This window comes from Pelodiscus sinensis, chromosome 2, assembly GCF_049634645.1.
Source record: "Pelodiscus sinensis isolate JC-2024 chromosome 2, ASM4963464v1, whole genome shotgun sequence".
Classification (NCBI taxonomy): Eukaryota; Metazoa; Chordata; order Testudines; family Trionychidae; genus Pelodiscus; species Pelodiscus sinensis.
The window spans coordinates 121772238-121791666 of NC_134712.1; the positions used below are offsets into that span (position 1 = coordinate 121772238).

Below are 19429 nucleotides of genomic sequence, written 5' to 3' on the forward strand. Positions count from 1 at the left end.
ACACTTACCTTCCTTCCTCCCCCCCCCCCCCGCATCCTCCTCCTGTTCTGAAATGTGATTTGTCCTTTTCATATGTGTTCATTTTTTTAAATTGTATCCTTGGTATATATGGTTGTGACTATTTTCTTCCACTAGGAAGAAAAGGAAGATCTGAGGAAGTGGGTCTGGCCCACGAAAGCTCATCATCTAATAAACCATCTTGTTAGTCTTTAAAGTGCTACATTGTCCTGCATTTTGCTTCAGCTACCCCAGACTAACACGGATACATTTCTATCACTATTTTACTTCCTGTAGGCCCTTTTCATGATGTTTTCACCAGGCCCCTCCAAGAGGAGAGGGACTTCTCTAGCTCCTCTGTGATGTGTCTTATAGTATTGTCAGCTTAAGAATTTTACCAATCATACTGCTAAAGACGGTACTATAAGAACAAAACAAATGCTGTACAGTTAGTACTAGCACGGGCAATCAACAAATTATGAGCACTATTAAGATTAACTTTTTACTATTTGCGGGTTCGTCCATTAATAGGTTATTTTGCAAACTTAACAGTTAAAATCTATTTTTGTCCCTAAATATATTCTTATTCTTGAAATTTTATTTTATAATGGAAGCACAATTGTGGGCCACTGTGATTGACACATTGATTTATTCCCTGCAGGGGTCCTGTAATTAACGTGACCTTTTGATAGGGTGGCAGATATAGGGGAGACAAGGGCTCTCATGAGAGCTATTAACAACTTCTGAGCAATTTCTAATAGTAGAGAACTACCTTTTAAAAAAAATACAGCTTGGAAAATAATTGACACACCATGATAACGAGTATGTGCAGGGAAGGAAGAAGAGCATAAAAGAGGCAGAGTACCATTAATTACTCAGAGAGAGAGAAGTTTTCAGCATTAGGTAAACTGTGCATTTTGGACACTGGCCTCAGGAATACAATTAATAATGACAATAAAATGCAAAGATGAAACCATAGGTCTATGAGAGCCAGAAAAAAAAAATTCAACTTCATCCTTCTTAAGAAGCCTTTGTACAATATAACAGGTGGTTTTATTTCTTCTTGTCAAATGGTATTTCCACCAAGGGAATTGACATTTCCCTTAACATCTGGTTCCATATCCAGTGATTCTATAACATAATACAGAGATGACAAAGTTCTGCTAATGTTACTTGAAGCTTACTGCTCTGAAAGGATAACCATCTTGTCACATGGTACCTAGAAATGACACTGTACTCATGACAACAATTTGATAAAATTCATGGTCAATATACCAATTTATCTTGAAGCAACAATACAAGATAAGATTAAGATGACTCTGAAAGAAATGAAACATGAATAATTTGTGTCTGAACCATTATCAAAGCATCCACAATTAGTTGAGCTAACAATCATGTCAGATATTTGGTACTCAAAGAAATCAGACAGAACATCAATGCCTGATGATGGAACGATCATAATCACATTTCTGTTCTACATCTCTGTCAAATGTGGTTCTCCCCATCACTGACAAAGTAAAACAGAGAAAGAAAACTTCAGACAGAAGAGGAGATACTAAAGGTGTACAGGCAGTCCCCAGGTTACGTACAAGATAGGGACTGTAGGTTTGTTCTTAAGTTGAATCTGTATGTAAGTCGGAACTGGCATCCAGATTCAGCCGCTGCTGAAACTGACCAGCGGCTGACTACAGGAAGCCCGAGGCAGAGTTGCTCTGCCCCGGGCTTCCTGGAATCAGCCGCTGATCAGTTTCAACAGGCTGAATCTGGACGCCAGTTCCTACTTACACACAATTCAACTGAAGAACACCAGGTGTCCCCAAGTCAACTGCTGCTGAAACTGATCAGCGGCTGATTCCAGGAAGCCCGGGGCAGAGCAACTCTGCCTCGGTCTTCCTGTAGTCAGCGCTGGTCAGTTTCAGCAGCAGCTGACTTGGGGACGCCTGGGGCAGAGCAGCTTGGGTGCCGCTGGGTTACTCCAGTAGCACCGCTCCTTGGCGCTACTGGACCAACCCAGCAGCACCCAAGCTGCTCTGCCCCAGGCGTCCTGATTCAGTCGCTGCTGAAACTGACCAGCAGTGGCTGAATCAGGACGCCTGGGGCAGAGCAGCTGGGGTGTTGCCAGGTTGGTCCCGTAGCGCCCAGAGCGGCACTACGGGACCAACCGGCAGCGCCCCAGCTGCTGTACCACAGGCGTCCGGAGAAAAGCCGCGGAGCACGGGGGCAGCGGGACAGCCCAGATGCGCCACGGCTCTCCTGCTGCCCGCGTGCTCCCCGTCTCCCTGGTCTGCTGGTCTCCAGCAGACCAGGGAGACGGGAGCAAAGCCGCGGAGCATGCCGGCAGCAGGACAGCTGCGGTGTGTCTGGGCTGTCCGCTGCCCGCATGCTCCCTGGCTTTGCTCCCAGTCTCCCTGGTCTGGGGAGACGTGGAGAAAAGCCGCGGAGCACGCGGGCAGCGGACAGCCCAGACGCGCTGCGGCTGTCCTGCTGCCGGCATCCTCAGAGGCTTTGCTTCCTAGCTCCCTGGTCTGCTGGTCTCCAGCAGACCAGGGAGATGGGCAGCAAACCCCGTTCGTAACTGCAGATCCGACATAAGTCGGATCCACGTAACTTGGGGACTGACTGTATAAGAGAAGCAAACTCAGTTGAAGTGGGGAAAAATTGAAAGATAGATAGCAAAACTTATTAAAGAGGTCATATGGCTGGACTGGATGGAACTGTGATCCATAAGAACTATTCTTTACGTTTTGAATATTGAGTATTGCACCCAGTTCTGGGGCCCCCACTATAGAAAGGATGTGGACGCATTGGAGAGGATCCAGTGGAGGGCAACCAAGATGGTTAGGGGGCTGGATCCAGGGCCGGGCAGCTGCCTTCAACTTTCTGAAGGGAGGTTCCAAAGAGGATGGAGAGAGGCTGTTCTCCCCAGTGACAGATGGCAGAACCAGGAACAATGAATTCAAGTTACAGTGGGAGTGGGGGAAGTCTAGGTTGCAGATTAGGAAAATCTGTTTCACTAGGAGGGTGGTGAAGCACTGGAATGGGTTACCTAGGGAGATGATGGAATCTCCATCCCTCGAGGTTTTTAAATCTCTGCTTGACAAAGCCCTGGCTGGGATGATTTAGTTGGGGTTGGTCCTGCCATGGGCAGGGGACTGGACTCCATGACCTCCTAAGGTCTCTTCCAGCCCTAGGATTCTATATGTTGCCTAGAGCAACACTATTATAAGCAAACTAATTTTCATTAGTAGAGAAGTCATGATGCGCTAAGCCAGTACTACCATATTTTATTGCATATACCTTGCTACTTGTGTTTCCACTAGGGCTGTCAATCGATTAAAGTTAATCAAGATTAATTGTATGTTTATCACAATTAATCATGCCGTTAAATTTACATATATATTTATGTCATATAACATACATTTACAAATATATTGATTTCATTTACACCACGGAATTCAAAATATACTCTATTTCAAATATTTATATTGTAAAAACAATAGTATTTTTTCAATTAATCTAATGTAACTTTTGTAGTGCAATCTGTTTATCATAAAAGTTGAACTTTCAAATATAGATTTATCTACCAAAAATTGCATTCAAAAATAAAACAAATATAAAATGTAAAAGCCTTCAAGTCCACGCAGTTCCACTTCTTGTCCATTCCAAAAAAGTTGGTTTACATTTACAGGAAATAATGCTGCTTGCTTCTTGTTTACAATGTCACCTGGTAGTGAAAACAGGCATTCATGTGTCATAGTTTTAGCCAGCATTGCAAAATGTTACTGTGGCAGATGTGCTAAAGATTCATGTGTCCCTTCATGCTTCGACCACCATTCCAGACGATATACATTCATGCTGTTAATGGGTTCTGCTAGATAACAATCCAAAGCAGTGAGGATCAATTCATGTTCATTTTTATCATCTGAGGCTGACGACTCCAACAGAAAGTTGATTTTATTTTTTAATAGTTCGGGTGCTTTAGTTTCTGCAGTAGAATGTTGCTCTTTTAAGACTTCTGAAAGCATCATCTGCACCTTATCCCTCAGTTTTTGGAAGGCCCTTCAGATTCTTAATCTTGGTCCAAGTGCTGTAGTTATCATTAGAAATCTCACATTGGTACCTTCTTTGCATTTTATCGAATTTTCAGTGAAAGTGTTCTTAAAACGAATAATATGTTTTGGATCATCATCTGAGATTACTATAGAGTGAAATACATGGCAGAAGGTAGACAAAACACAGAGCAAGGATTCGAGTCACAAATTTAATGTTTGCATTATTTTTAACAAGAGTCATCTATGTGGAAGTATGACCTAAAGGAATCATGGCCAGAGCATTAATGGGCATTCAAATGTTTAATATATCTGGCATGTAAATACCTTGCATAGCCAGCTACCAAAATGCCATGCAAATACCTGTTCTCACTTTCAGGTGACTTTGAAAACAAGAAGCAGGCAGCATTATCTCCCACATACGTAAACAAACTTATTTCCATTAGTGTTAGGCTGAACAAGAAGTAGCACTGAGGGAGCTTGTAGGCCCTAAAGTTACACATTGTTTTAAGTGCAGATATGTAAAAATCTACTTGTTTAAGTTCCATTTTCACAATATAGAGTACACCTTACCATACTTGTATGAGGTAAATTAAAAAATACAACATTGACAGTTTTACAGTTCAAATACTTGTAATAAAAGTACTATAAAGTGAGCACTGACATAGCAAAATATCCACAAATATTTAATATAATTCAAATGTTATTCTATTGTTTTGCAGTGTGATTAAAGTTGCAATTAATCATGACTAATTTTTTTCAAGTTAATCACATGACTTAACTGCAATTGTCAGCCTTCGTTTTCATTGTTGTTTGATAGAATTCTTTCTAATGGAACAATGGACTTTCCATTTCTTGTGTTCCCTCTCATCCGCCCTACAGAAAGACAAAATGTTTTCCTCTGAAAATGAACCCACTCAGAAGTGCATGTTAAAGCATTCCTCTCATATCTGTTCCTGCCTATAGTTCAGTGCTCTGCCAACAACATATATGATATACACAGTAATGGACACAAATCAGTTTATATTCAATATATTGAATGAATATTATATATATATTCAATCTACTACTAGAAGATTTACATAGGGTTTCTCAGGTCCTTAACTTGATTTTTGTTTTTCTTCATTTGAATCATTGCTCTGGGATGGGGCAGGGGATGAGGGGGTTCAGTATGCAGGATGCCCCAGGGAAGAGAGGACTACCCCAAACCTCTCTCATTTCAGTAACTTGAGGCCCAGTGAGAAGCGTCTCTGCATGGCCACTTCAGCTCCAGCAGGCACAGCGGGAGGAGGGGTGCATGTCCCCCAGTTGGGGAAGGTCAGGTTTGTCGGATTCCTGCACTCCCCAGCCAGAATGAGGAATGCAGAGAACTGTGCACTTTCCCCTTGCTCCCTGATGAAGGGGAACAGCCAGCAATGTCCTCATATGAAGGGGAGGGGGGAGTTTTAGCCCTTCCCAGCCTCCCTAAAGGGCACCTGGAGGTAGGAGGCTCAGGACTGGGTCAATCTCAAATGGGGGAGAGTGCAACCCCAAAGCCAGCCCTTTTCACTTGCTTGGTGATTCTGTCTCTGTTTGGTATGATTTAGAAGAAGCAATCCCATTCCAGGCACATCTCATTTTCCAGGTACAACCAAACCTTGACCTTGCTTTGAGTAATTATAAGAGGAACGTGTAATATCAAATTGGGTGGCCCTAGCTCTTATTTTGGAGGAGCTCTTGACAGACAGAAAAACAGAATCTCTTACAGATATGGTTGATAGGTCAGATTCTTCACTCTAATACACTGTTTATGAGTATCAAAACTTAGAATTCCTGAAGACCTTACCCAGGCAAAAAACCTCAAGGCACATCAGTGACAGTTTTGGATGAGTCAAGTTGTGCAAAATTCTGCTTCATATAACAAACCTTCTAACACTTCTGAAAATCCAGCTATTGAGTTCATTTGTAAATTAATAGTCAACATTTAACTACATATATAAACCCAAGCAAGACTTTACATGGCTAAACTTCTGTGTGGTGTACTTTGTTAGCATTGTATCATAATACATTTACTTATTGGTTGGTTGTTAATTGAATTATTGACATTGTGTAGTTCTTGATAAACTGAGAACATAAATTTCTCACATACCCAAAATTCACCCATTAACCATACCAAACTTGTAAGTTTAATGGGAGTTTTGCATATGTAAAGAATGCAGGACAAGTGATTACAAATAACCCTTATTCATAGTCCAGCTATATCTAAAAACAACAGAACACACTAAATAAGGTCCTAATTAGCCATAACGTTATTATTAGATGTCTGGTACTATCCAGCAGATACAGTGTACACTGCAAGTTACCTCATGATCATTCCATTATTACCTCATGCACTTTCATCAGTCTTCCCTTTTTTATCCAACCAGGTTCCCCAGTCAACATTATTCGTACCTTGTACCCACCCTCTGTCATGTGGTTCGATTTATTTTAGATCCAAGGGAAACTAGGACACTCCAGGGCTATTTAATCACTTTCTTATATATTGCAAGCTTTAAACAGTTAATATAGTTGTTTAAGTTTTACATGCCTTAAAAACAATTACTATAGAATTTAATACTATAAACTCTAAAACAATTAACACAGTGCAAAGCAATGCAAAAGCAATTACTAAAAGATTTACTATATACAATAATAAAGCCTAATTCACTTACACTTCACCCATATGCTACCTACCAGGCAGGAGGTTGTGGTTCCTTTTCTTCTCACACAATGGAACACCATGCACTGGCTCACCAGTGTGAAGAGACTAATTCTAGTTACATCGAGATGGATGTGTGGGTCAATCCTGCCCATTACCTCCCTCCAATTGTTCTTACTAAGCCCATTTTATAGCAGAGAGAGACTTGGTCATTCTAATAATATTTACCAATTGATTATGTATTGTGTGGGATATGTAAAATTCCCAATGACCCTATCTGGGGTACATCCTGCTACCTAGGATGTTACCTAAACTATGTGCATAGTTGACAGTTTCATGGATGCATCTGTAGTTTTTGCTTTTCAGAAACAGAAGTACCAGTACAAGGTTGCTTGTCCTGAGTTCTTGACATGGTCTCGCGTACCATGCTTAACCTGTATTGTTATTCAAATCATTTCCTGACTCTCACCGCTTCCTTTGACCATGCCTGCCTGTTTTGGCACGCCGGACTTGAGACAGGCCAGAAATCTGCACTGTGAACAAGGCAGACATCACCATATATTGCTAAAGCAGGGTAGTGACGACTCCCCTATACTCTCCCTCCCAGGAGCATTAAGAAGGGCTGTAAGAAAGGGGAGGTGTGGGTCAGTGTCATACAGGGGCGGCCCAAGGTAGGCTGTGGCACCTGGCACCCCAAGTGGAACACGCGATCGGTGCCCCCGCCTGCATGGCCATCAATGGAGTGATGTCATCATTCCATGAAAGCGGCGCCCTAGGCGACAGCCGAGTTGGCCTATAGTCACGGGCTGTTCTTGCTGCCATAGCATACACAGAAGTCCCAGTTGCCACTCCACCCACCACATTCCATTCCTTTACCAACACCTCATTTATAAATCCTTTACCAAGTCATTTATCCAGCCACTATATACTTTCCCTATGGAGAAACAGAAAACACTAAAAACTAGACGTCTGCTTAGATTGCATTGACTATTTGATTAGCCAGTTAGTCAGGCTCCATGCAGCCTGGGACCAGTGGGGGCTCCACGTGGTCTTGCTGCTTTGAAACACAGCGTGCAGCCCAGGGCCAGCTTGGAGTCCAGTCCCTAGCTGGCTCTGTGTCACGCACAGAATTTCCAAGCAGCAGACCATGGGCTCCACACAGTGCTGCCACTTGATACACCACATGGAGCCTGGGCACTGCCATTTTGAAGCACTCCCTTTTCTTCCCTCACCCCCACTGCCTCTTTCTGATAGAGGCAGCAATGGGAGGGGGAGGGAGGAAGCGACTAATATATCAAATGGCAAGATTGTCACAAATGAGGAGCTTTGGAACAGGACAAGAACCATTTGATGTTCAAATCAAGAGAAGAAAGTGGGGATGGCTAGGCCACACTCTCAGAAAACCATCATTCAGCATAGTCCGTCAAGCTCTCACATGGAACCCTCAAGGAAAATGCAAAAGCGGAAGACCTCGAACAACGTTGAGAAGAGCTACTGAGACTGAAGGACAACAACTGGGGTACTACTGGGGTCAGCTAGAAGTTTTGACAGAGTGAAGTGGAGGAGACTTTTAGATGACCTATGCTCCACTCAGAGTACAAGAATTTAAGAAGAAGAAGAAGATCCATCTGCAATAGGAGGGCTTGTTGTTATATAGTTGCTATAACTCTGGCAAGTGATCCTGACTAGTTTGGCTGGGAGGATATCAAGTGCTGGTACTTCAGCTTCCCCTTCCCCTGCTGCTCCTGGCCAGAGCCTCAGAGCTGCCCCAAGAGCCTCCTGCTTGATGTGTAAGATGAGGGGAGATAGAGGTAGGGGGCACTGATGTCACTATCACCCTCTTCTGTACCCCATCTTCACAGAGTGAGGAGAGTGAGGCCTTGGCGAAGTGGTGGGGGAAGGACAGGTCTTTGGAGAAGGAACGGGACAGGGGTACAGGCAGTCCCCGGGTTACATGGATCCGACTTACATCGGATCCCTACTTACAAACGGGGTGAGGCAACCCTGCATTAGCTGCTTCCCCCCAGCAGACCAGGGAGACACGAAGCTAGGCCCCCACCCCCCCAGCAGACCAGGGAGACGCAGAGTGGCTTTTCTTAGCAGACACCTCAGCTTGAGAATAAAGGACTGAGGGAAGTGAGGTGTGGGAGAATAAAACTGAGCTCTGGAGAAATGTTTGGCTAGAGTTTCCCCTACAAGTAGTTCCGACTTACATACAAATTCAATTTAAGAACAAACCTACAGTCCCTATCTTGTACGTAACCCAGGGACTGCCTGTATTTGGGTTTGAGGTAGACCCTGGACTGACTGGAATTCAAAAATTGATCTTGTGCTTGAAAAGGTTGGAGACCACAGAGTTAAAGAAACATTTGGTCATGCTATAGTATGGAATGAGGAGTTTTCCAAGGAATAAACTGAGGATTAAGTCATTTTTTCTTCTCTTTTCACTTTTTTTGGTGGTGTGGGAAAAAATGCATACAAAATGTGCTGAAACAAATTTGCATGAATCCACTGTATATTTAAGAGAGTTTCTCTGTCTGTATGCCTGTTTGATCCAGAACTCCTCCTAAACGGTAAGAGCTAAGACCACCAAATTCAGTATACAGCTTCCTCTTATCATAATTTAAAGCAATGTAAGGGTTTGGTTATGCCAGTAAAACAGGATGTGCCTGGAATGGGATTTTCTGTCATACAACCAAACAAAAAAAAAAGACCAAAACAAGTACAGTCCTCAACTGACAACTGAGCCCATTTTGAAAGACTGAATTATGATGAGCCACAAAAAATAGGATGAACCTGGAATAGGATTGCTTCTCAATAAACTTTACAGAAAGGAGATAAAACAAAGACATTTGGTGTAGTGCTCTCTTTTGGCACAGCTAAATTGATGCTTAAGGTTTGAAAATTACAAGAAAATGTTAGTAGATATTAAATTGACCACATCCCCTTTTTGTTAAAAGATAGCAAATGATAGAGTATACAGGGAAGAATATATACACTGATGGAATTCCCATTAAATAAATTACCACAAAAAGTTAAAAAAAAAAAACCAACAACCCAGTTGTCCATTTAAGAAAGAATAAAAAAATGCCACCATAAAAATAACACAATTTTTTTAGGAAAAAAATCATTTAAATAAAGCATGCACATGATCCCTTTATTTAAAAAAGAAACTAAATTAAGAACCTCAGAAACAGCAGGTAAATCTGATAGTATTACTATAGTATTCCCAGAGCAATGCTGTTGAAGCTGTTTCTCGAGGCTGGACTGGATATGATCACCCAAACCAAAGACTCTGATATTGTCATATACTATTAAGAATAACTACACTGCAGGCTTTCAACTGTTTTTTAATGACCCCAGATTTGCTCAGTTCGCAGCTTCTGCCAGACCTGTAAACTCACACTGGCCTCTTTAAACCAAGCTGAATTCCTGACTGTCATTAGTAAACATTGTTGTAAATGAAATAAAAAGGCTGTAGTTAGGGAGCAACTGAAAAAGGTAAAAATAAATGCATAGAATAAAGGGAAAATATTAAGCATTTCACAATCTTCTTTCCATAAATACTTTAATAAACATACTTATCAATAGAGTACTTATGGGTCAAAAAATGTATCAACATTTTAATTAACATTTTTATGAAAATGTCATCTAATTTTTCCCCTGAAATTCTAAAATGGCAACAAAAATCTCAGAGACATTTTTAATTTTAAAATATTTTGACAAACTCTATACTAATTTTTTACTAAACTTTGCTCACTAGTAGTTGGAGCAATTTGTATTGTGCTAGAGACAGATTTAGAGCCTCCTTCCACAATTTTTCTTTAGGAGAGCATCCTCTAAAAAAAGATGACATTAGCTTCCTTATCTGAATGGTGCAAGATTAGGCTCAACTTCATTTCTCCTACAGCCAGGAGAGCCATTGAGGCCACCCTGTTGCTTTCACTGCCATCCTGAAAATACTGACACACTATTTTCCATTGTGTTTTCAGTCACTCTGATTTCAAGACTTACATAAATCCAACGAGGCAAGGTAGAATAGATTCTCCTTAGTTCACAGCTCTGTTTTCAGCAGGGTAGAGAGGTGGCTGGAGGCATACCTCTTCTTTTTCACAGAATAGGACAATATATTCTCAGCAGGAGGCATTGAAGTATGGAATTGTGTAAAGGCAGTGCAAATTAGTGAAACTGCTCCAATTGGAACCACTCTATTTGCTGAGCCTTTGCTATGTTAGAATTTGGCTAACAATTCTCTCTTCAATTATGCACACAATTAGAGAGACAGACTGACAGACAGACACCAACTCATTCTATCACTCTAGATAGGAAACAGTCAAGCAAAGGCAGCTATCATGTTTGGCACTACATATGATACAGCTCAAAATACGCATGAGAAGCAGATCTGTTGAGTAAGCTGAACATTTTCTCTCTCTCTCTCTCTGCTGCATAATCACTCTTTAAGGAAGGTGTTTGAATTGCCGTGGAGTCAACTCAAATATAGCTGTTGCAGAGAAAACATGAAGCGGAGGCATGGGGCTGTTGAGGGAACTTCCTTTATTATCTGTCAGAGCTGTATGATTGCATGGAACTGAACAAATGCAGAGATTGTAGAACTCACTGAAGGATGATAAGGCACAGGACTAGAATGTGACTGGTGGCAGTGACCACTGTAGAATTAGGAAATGAGTGCTAGTGAGAGCCAGTGAAGCTGCCAATATTCAGCAGGCTGAAGTAGCACAATCACCACACAGTCCTTGCTTGGACAGCCCCAAGCACAAGTGATGTGCGAGTCACGATCCTTATTGACCAAGCCACAGTTAACAGCCATGACTCTTGGGCACAATATCCAGATCACAGAAATGCAAGTTGGTGCAACAGCAACAAGAAGTTCTAAAATGTATTGTAACCCGCTCCCCCTGGAAAAAAAAAAGCAAGAAGGGATGAATTGTTGAGGCTTGAATCATATCACACAGCCACACTTCATATTCAAGTGCATTTTCTAGTGCATTGCCTTCCCTCTGAGCTCCTAGGGGGATACTAGTCCCATCCACTATGCCTGGAATTTAACTGCTGCATACTCTTTAGTCTACTCTTTCTTTCCATAGAGGAGGTAATGTATTGCATGACACTTCTCACTATGGCCCTGTGCCCAAGACTCCTGTTTATAATGAGAAACTACAAGTACTCCCTTGGCATCTCAATAACTACCTCTTATGTAAAAAAGCAATAATGTATGAGGTTTGAAGACAACAACCAGGCAAAAAGCAGTCTCAGCATTTGAGACCTTAAGATTTTAGAAAAGTTAATTAACAAACCTGCTTGAAGTTTGAGTTGGGGAGAAGGAAGAATTGTTCTACTGAACCAGTCTAAGACCAGTCTAAGACCTCCCTTCTCCCCTTCCACTGCCCCCCAAATACACTAATAATTCAGCAGTGTGGTTGAAGTCTGAGCTGCGATTTGCTTTGCCCCTATGATGAGTTTCCTCATTACTGTTGGTCTCTCTAACCTTTCTTTCCTCTTCCTCAATTGACTTTGTCCCTTTGGTCTTCTACTTCTCCCTATATTGTGTGCAGTTGCACCAATAAAATTTCTGAAAATTAACAAAATATCACAAAGTGAGGTCCTCAGCTGGTGTAAATCAATTTAGCTCCCATTAAAATAAATGGAGATACGGCAATTTACAGCAGCTGAACATCTCGAGGCAAGTCTCTGTGCCAGTGCTTCAGAGCCTGAAATGTTTTGTAATTTCACTAAAATTGTAGCTATTGCTAACACATGCAGTGCAGTTGGAGACAAATGTCGAATATGGGAAGAGAAACACCAGGGGAAAGACCTCTGAACCTCTCCCCGTTAAGCAGGGAATAGCAGGAGTCTCCAGACGATTCTGCATGTAAGAACTATTCATGCAGGAGTCACGGGAGAAATCTGAAACTGTTACTCATTTGTAGTGAAACTAATCTGAGTCTCATTTTCAAGTCTTTTTAAAGTATCTCTCTGGCAGCATGGAACTTGAGTCATTTAAACCCTCACCCCTATTTTTCAATAATACTTATTTTAAAATGATCACAGCTTGGTACCACTTAAAGACATGTACATCTATGCTTGGTAAAGAAAAGCATGTAAAAATTTCACTTCCGTTGATTACAATATTCAATAAAGCTAATTATCGAATCATGGTGGAATAAGCTACAATTTCAGTACGAGTCATAATAAAGAGAAAGGGGAACACAATTCTTTTTCTTGTCAAAATATGATGTTGCTTCCTAAATCTGATTGTGCCTATTATGACAGAAACAATTAGAGCAAGGTCAAAGATGTGGTTAAATAAATTGAACTTACAATGGAAGATGTGCATCAGTGGTCACCTATTAAAGACATTTAAAAATCAGAAGGCCTAGATAACTTGAATCCAAAAGTTTTAGAAGTCTCAGTGAAGCTCAATGAACCATTAATATTGATTTTCAACAAGTCTTGAAACACTGGAGAATTTCCAGAAGAATAAAAGAAAGTTAATGACACAATATCTCAAAAGGGTAAGTGGGTAATTATAGTCCTGTCAGTCTGATATTAATCCATGGTAAAATAATGGAGAGGCTGATATAAGACTCAAAGTATTAAAGAAGGATAATAAAATTTATTCCAATTAACATCTGTTAATTTGACAAGATTTGTTTTCTATAAACTTGATTTTATGAGATTACAAATTTGGTTCATAGAGGTAATAACATTGATTATACCTATATCCAGTCTTCTATAAGGCATTTGTTTTGGTACAGAAAAACTTTTGATTAATAAACTAATACAGAGTTAAGATGACACACATTACATGAACTAAAAGTTGGCTAACAAAGGATTAAAAAATGGAAATGGAAAACAGTAATCTTCATCTAGCAGGTACATTTCTAGTAGGGTCCTAGCAGAATTACATCTTGGCCCAATTCTCTCACATTTTTATTAAAACCCCAGAAAAAAAATTAAATTATTGCTGACAAAGTTTGAAGATGACAAAAATGGGGGGAGGATAAATTACAAAGTAGATACATAATTGATTTGGAGTAATCTAGATCACTCCATCAGCTTGGCATTAACAAATAATATATATTTCAATATGGCTAAATGCAAATATATCTAGGAACAAAGAATATAGGCAATTCTTGTAGAACAATAGTCTCTATCTTGGGAAGCAATTACTCCAAAAAAAGGTATCAGAATTGTGTAGACAATCAGCTGAAAATAAGCACTCAGTGTGATGCTGTGGCCAAAAACGCTAATGTTATTGCATAAACAGGGGAATCTCACGTAGCAGTTAAGAGGTTAATTTACCTTAGTATTTGGCATTGGTACAACTGTTGCTGGTATACTATGTCCAGATCCGGTTTTCACAATTCAGGAAGGATGTTGATCAAATCAGTGGGTTCAGCAGACACACAAGAGTGTGAATAAAGGATTACAAAGCATCCCTTACAGTGACATACTGAAGAAGCTATGGGCTCATACACACTACAGGGAAGAGTCAAAAGACTATATGCAAATTCCATAGGAATTTGCGTATCTTCTTCCAATCTCACCTTGTGAAAGTTGCCTAGACATATTTTTTTCAGCAACCTCCTCCCCCTTTTTCGAAAAGCTGCTTTTCCTAAAAAAAAAAATGAGATCGGAAAGAGATATGCAAATTCCCACTGAATTTGCATATACTCTTTTGAATCTTCCCCATAGTCTAGACATAGCCAGAGTCTATTTGGCTTAAAGACAAAGTTGACTTGTTAACAGTCTCTAAGTACCTACACAGGGAACAAATGTTTAATAATGTGATGTTTACATCATGTTATACCCTATTCTGCTAGAATAAAGACTGAGCCTTGAAATTAGACAAATTCTAACTGAAGATAAGTTGCACATTTTAAACAGTAAGCAATTAACCATTGGAACAACTTATGAAGGATTGTGGTAGATTTTCTATCACTGACTATTTTTAGTGCTACATTGTCCTGCATTTTGCTTCAGCTACCCCAGACTAACACGGCTACATTTCTATCACTATTTTTAAATCAGGATGGCATGTTATCCAAAAAAGATGTGATCTAAGAACTATTTTATAGGAGTTGTTTAGACTTTTTTTTAAAGGATGTCAGAGTAGATAATCACTATAATCCCTTTTGATCTTTGAATTTATGAATATACCATTGAAACCACAGCCTCCATATGCTTCCCCAAGCACATTAGCATGGGAGGTAGAGCTGTGCAGCCTTCCTTAGAAGCATGGCTTTAGGATCTAGAAGGAGGCTGGTCTACTATAAAAATGATGCATGGACAGAGGCCAGACCCTACTCCATATATTACCTTCAGCTGGAAATATGGAACATTGAACAGTTTTAGTATGCATTCAGAAAAGTTGCAGTTTCATCAGAAGGCACTAAACATATATCATTATTATTATGGCAGCACACTAGGAAAGCCACAGTTAAAAGTGCATCCGAATTTTTCATTTAATGGGATGTTTGCAAATTTCTAATTCTGTTCTCATTTGAATGATTCCAAGGAAAAAGTAATCATAGTGAACCTTCCAGCTCATTGCTGGGCACTGTGTTAACTCTAGAGAAATATCCAGCCAGGAGAGAGCTCCAATCACCTTCCAGGAGAGGCAAGGAGAAAAGGTTAAGTGGGGACCTGGCTGAGGAGGAAGCCATAGGCTACATTTCAACAGGAGCAACAGGGTGGATGAAGCAACCTAGGAGCTTGCTGTGCCAGGATAGCCAGATGGCATATTAGCTGGGGTGGGAGGACAGGAACTAGAGACCATTAATAGCTTACCTGAGATTCATCTTGTTGCTGGTAGGAGCACAGCAAAAAGCTTCAGCACTAAGATGTGACCATGGCTATAGCAGGATAAAGTTTTTTAGACAAATATTTTATTTCTTTGAGTAATTGGTAAATCTATTCCTTCTTTTCTTTCATTTTATGCTAAGTGTTCCCAGGAACTAAACACAATATTTTGTTCAACCCAAAATGAAATTTGCCAGCTTTTTTATTTGTGTTTCTTTTTTAAATTTTCAGATAGTTTGTGCCAAATCAAATATTGTCCTACTGAGGTGTCTATTTCATAATAAGTTCATAAAAAGTGAATCCTATACCTATTGTCCCTGGCATATCCTTTCAGAAATGTTTTGTGAGTAATCCCCCCAAAAAATCAGTGAGTAACATTATGATACAGGAGATTTCCTAGAGTACTTTCCCTATGTTTCTCAGATTAGGAACATGACATTACTTCTACATTGGTAAGTGTAAAAATCATAGAATAATAGGACTGGAAGGGACCTCAAGAGGTCATCGAGTCCAGCCCCCTGCCCTCAAGGGTGTAGGAGAAGTGAGCATTTAATCCTATTATCCCCATCCACCTGTGACAGTAAGGCCCATTGATGCTTACTATTAGAAGCTTCAGGGAGTAGCCAAGTTAGTATGTACAGGATAAACTTAAAAAACAACCAATGAAGTGGTCTGTGCCCACGAAAGCTCATGATACCATCTCCATATTTTGTTAGTCTTTAAAGTGCTACCAGACTAGTATCAAAAGGTTCAGCATTACTTTCAGGCAACTCCTCTCAAACCTGGCACACTCCTCACACCTAATATATCATTTTCAAGGTATTTATCCATGAAAGGTAGCATTTGAGTTTGTACTGAAATGGAGAATACTTATCAATATTAATAATCACTGTGATGTGTGCGTTGGTATATTAAAGGAATAATGGAACTATAATGAACATTATACCTGATGGTCTTAGAGTAAAAGTTAGTCATCCAGAAAAACCTATGTTTCAGTGAATGTCTATTCAAGCAGGAGGGAGTTGTCACCTGTCCCCTGGTGAGCTACTGACTTAGTGCTAGGCGCAATTGTCTACTCATGTCCCATCTCTGAACAATCAATGAATACCATCAAAGACAACTGCAAATGATCAAAACCTCTTGGAGGTAAAAGCGGAATATAACAGACATTAGCTTTCTCTCTCTGTGAGCAAAGAAAAAAAGACTGATTCAGTACATCACAGAGTGGGAAAAAACATTGCATCTCTTCACTGAGGAGACAACTTGTTGAGAAGCATTGTTTCATGAAAGATTGGATCCTGGTTTCTGGAGAAGCTAGACAGGTCTCTAACAGACTAAACTTTGACCAACAAAACCTACTTTATTGGATAGGAAAAACAAATCTCAATAAGTGTAGGGCATAGTTTGTGTAGATTTTTTTTATTGTAACCATTCGTTTCCACCACTTTTGTTACTAGCGAAGTCATTTTTCTTTCTTAAATACACTTTATTGTTTTATTGCAAGTACTCACAAATTCTGTGTATCATATAGGGCAGTGGTTTTAGGTAAAACCCAAATTGAAGTACACCTATTTCTTTGGGAGAAGAGACCTGGGGTTTTTGTGATTAGCCAGTGTTCCACTTCAAGGGGACATGGGAGCTGTGGTGTACCTGTTAACCTGCTAGACAGAGACAGGACTGACATAACCATTCAAAACATTCTCCTCTAGGCTAACAGGCTTGTGGTATTAGGAAGATAACTGTCTCTATGGGCAGGGTTATTTGTTGTTAGAGAGACAGGGATAAGCAGCTTCAGAGGGGTAGCTGAGTTAGTATGTAACAGGAAAAGCTTACCCCCCCCCCCCCCAATAGTCTAGTATCACCTTATGACTAACAAAACATGTAGATGGTATCAGGAGCTTTTGTGGGCACAGCCCACTTTTTCAGATGACAAAAAGAATGGCAGATAATGGTCATCTGAAGAAGTGACCTATACTGATGAAAGCTCATGATACCATCTATATGTTTTGTTAGTCTTTAAAGTGCTTCTAGACTAGGGATAATAAGGGGACTCAGTTCTGAGTACTCAAAAAAAAACCTTCAAAAAATCCATCTTCCCACCCACATGTTCTACTCATCTGAGGGATAGAAAAAAAAAAGACCTACTGCTCTATCGAGGATGAACTGTAAGGCTAAGAATTACTAGAACCATGATAAAGTCATTTAAAAGGAAGCATCAACCTCTTAATTTGTACATTAAGTTCTATAACTTTCAACCTCTGGGGCAGATTATCAGATGGTAAATCGGTGTAGCTCAAAAGATTTAAATGGAGCTGCATCAGCTGAGATCTGGCCCATACTGCATTCGCCTTTCAGTCCTAATAGGAAAACTCTGACAAAGAAAACAAAAGGTGGTTGGGGCCAAGTGTTGCCCAAGGACACATCCACCGATTTCAAAGGGGTTTCATGGAAGAACTTTAATTGAGCAACTTTAACTTATTGCTTTAAGTTTTTTGGCAAGTGTGGAGACATCCACAATCCTAAGCAATGATCAAAAGGAACGCAAATGAGAATAATATTGCGTCATTAGATCTTTAGGGATTAAGTTAAAGTAATTAGTCTTCAACTAATAGTAACTATAGCATGCAGTTTAATTAAATCAACACAAGATCTAAAGTCTTAATAAGGGGAAGATCAAGGACTTACCGTTTTAACTCTGAAAGATGAACAAGAGTGTAGGTGGTCATTGGTTAGAATCTAGAAGTCACTTTTTTTTAAACATCAATAAAACATCAGTATGACATTTTGTAGCAGCAGCTAAGGTTGATGTATGAACAAAACTTACAATCCACTCTTCCCCCGAATTCCCCCAAAACACACACTAACATCTGAAATTTCATATGCTACATTTGATCCAGGGTAGAAATTTTCTTCAGAGGAAAAATAAGTATATCAAAATTAGTATAAAGTTAAAGCAATTTCTATATCTTTCCATCTATTTTCTTGAACGTATTTTGTGTCCCATCAGGTCTCCAAAACTGTGGCCTACAGACCCTCATTTTATTTGTTAGCCTTGCTAAGAATGGGATGAGTTATAAAGACATAAAATAAAGTAATATCGCCTTCATTAAGAGAATAGGATTAATATAACCATCACACTTGGATTAACTTGAGGTTTGGAAGAACTGGTTTATAAAAGTAGAGGTCAAAGGAAATCTACAATGGGGGGGAGGAGAGAAGAGGAAATTTTTTTCAAGCCTCAGGCAAATGGGAACTAAACATGTTAAATTGCCAAGAGATTTAGTAAATCAAGGAATGGTTTTATCCTTTTACTTGATGTTTTGTTTCCTTTTTAACATCAGGCTGAAGGGAGACCCAATCATAACTGGGCCATTGCAGAGAAATGCTCTGTGTGGGGATTATTTTAATGCGATTACAAAGGACTGTTCAGATTATGTCTAAGAGATTTATAAATATAAATGTGACCGGCTACTGATAGCAAGCAAAGAAATTCCAGATTGTTTCCCCACCTCTAAACCTTCTTCACTAACTACTCCTCCATTAATATATACTACCCTCCAACCTTAACATTGCCCCTTAAACTTTGCAGAATGTATGCAAAGTTAAAATTCTTTTCTAAAATCCATTTTTGTTCAAAGGATCCATATCCGATATGCTAAAATAATATGCTGCAATAATACTCAATGCATGCTTTATTTGTTATATCCTTGCCTAAATATATTGATACATAAAGGGCAAAGTACATATACACTTCAGATGAGCGTGCAACACCATATGATAGCACACATCACAACACTAAATGAATTTCTTAAATATAATTATATTTCAAATTCATTGTCATGTGAAAGTGTATGGAATGGTCCTGGTTTGCTATATGCTGTTA

At 39.9% G+C, this 19429-nt stretch overlaps 1 long non-coding RNA gene across 1 annotated transcript in view; it reads right to left on the reverse strand.

Moving 5' to 3' along the window:
- Positions 1–2653: 2653 nt before the first annotated feature.
- The window catches only part of LOC142827200 (uncharacterized), a 65027-nt gene continuing 48251 nt past the window's right edge, over positions 2654–19429 (reverse strand). Inside the window, exon 3 of the long non-coding RNA XR_012901730.1 lies at positions 2654–4922. This is a non-coding gene — a long non-coding RNA (uncharacterized LOC142827200). The remainder of the gene's footprint in view (positions 4923–19429) is intronic.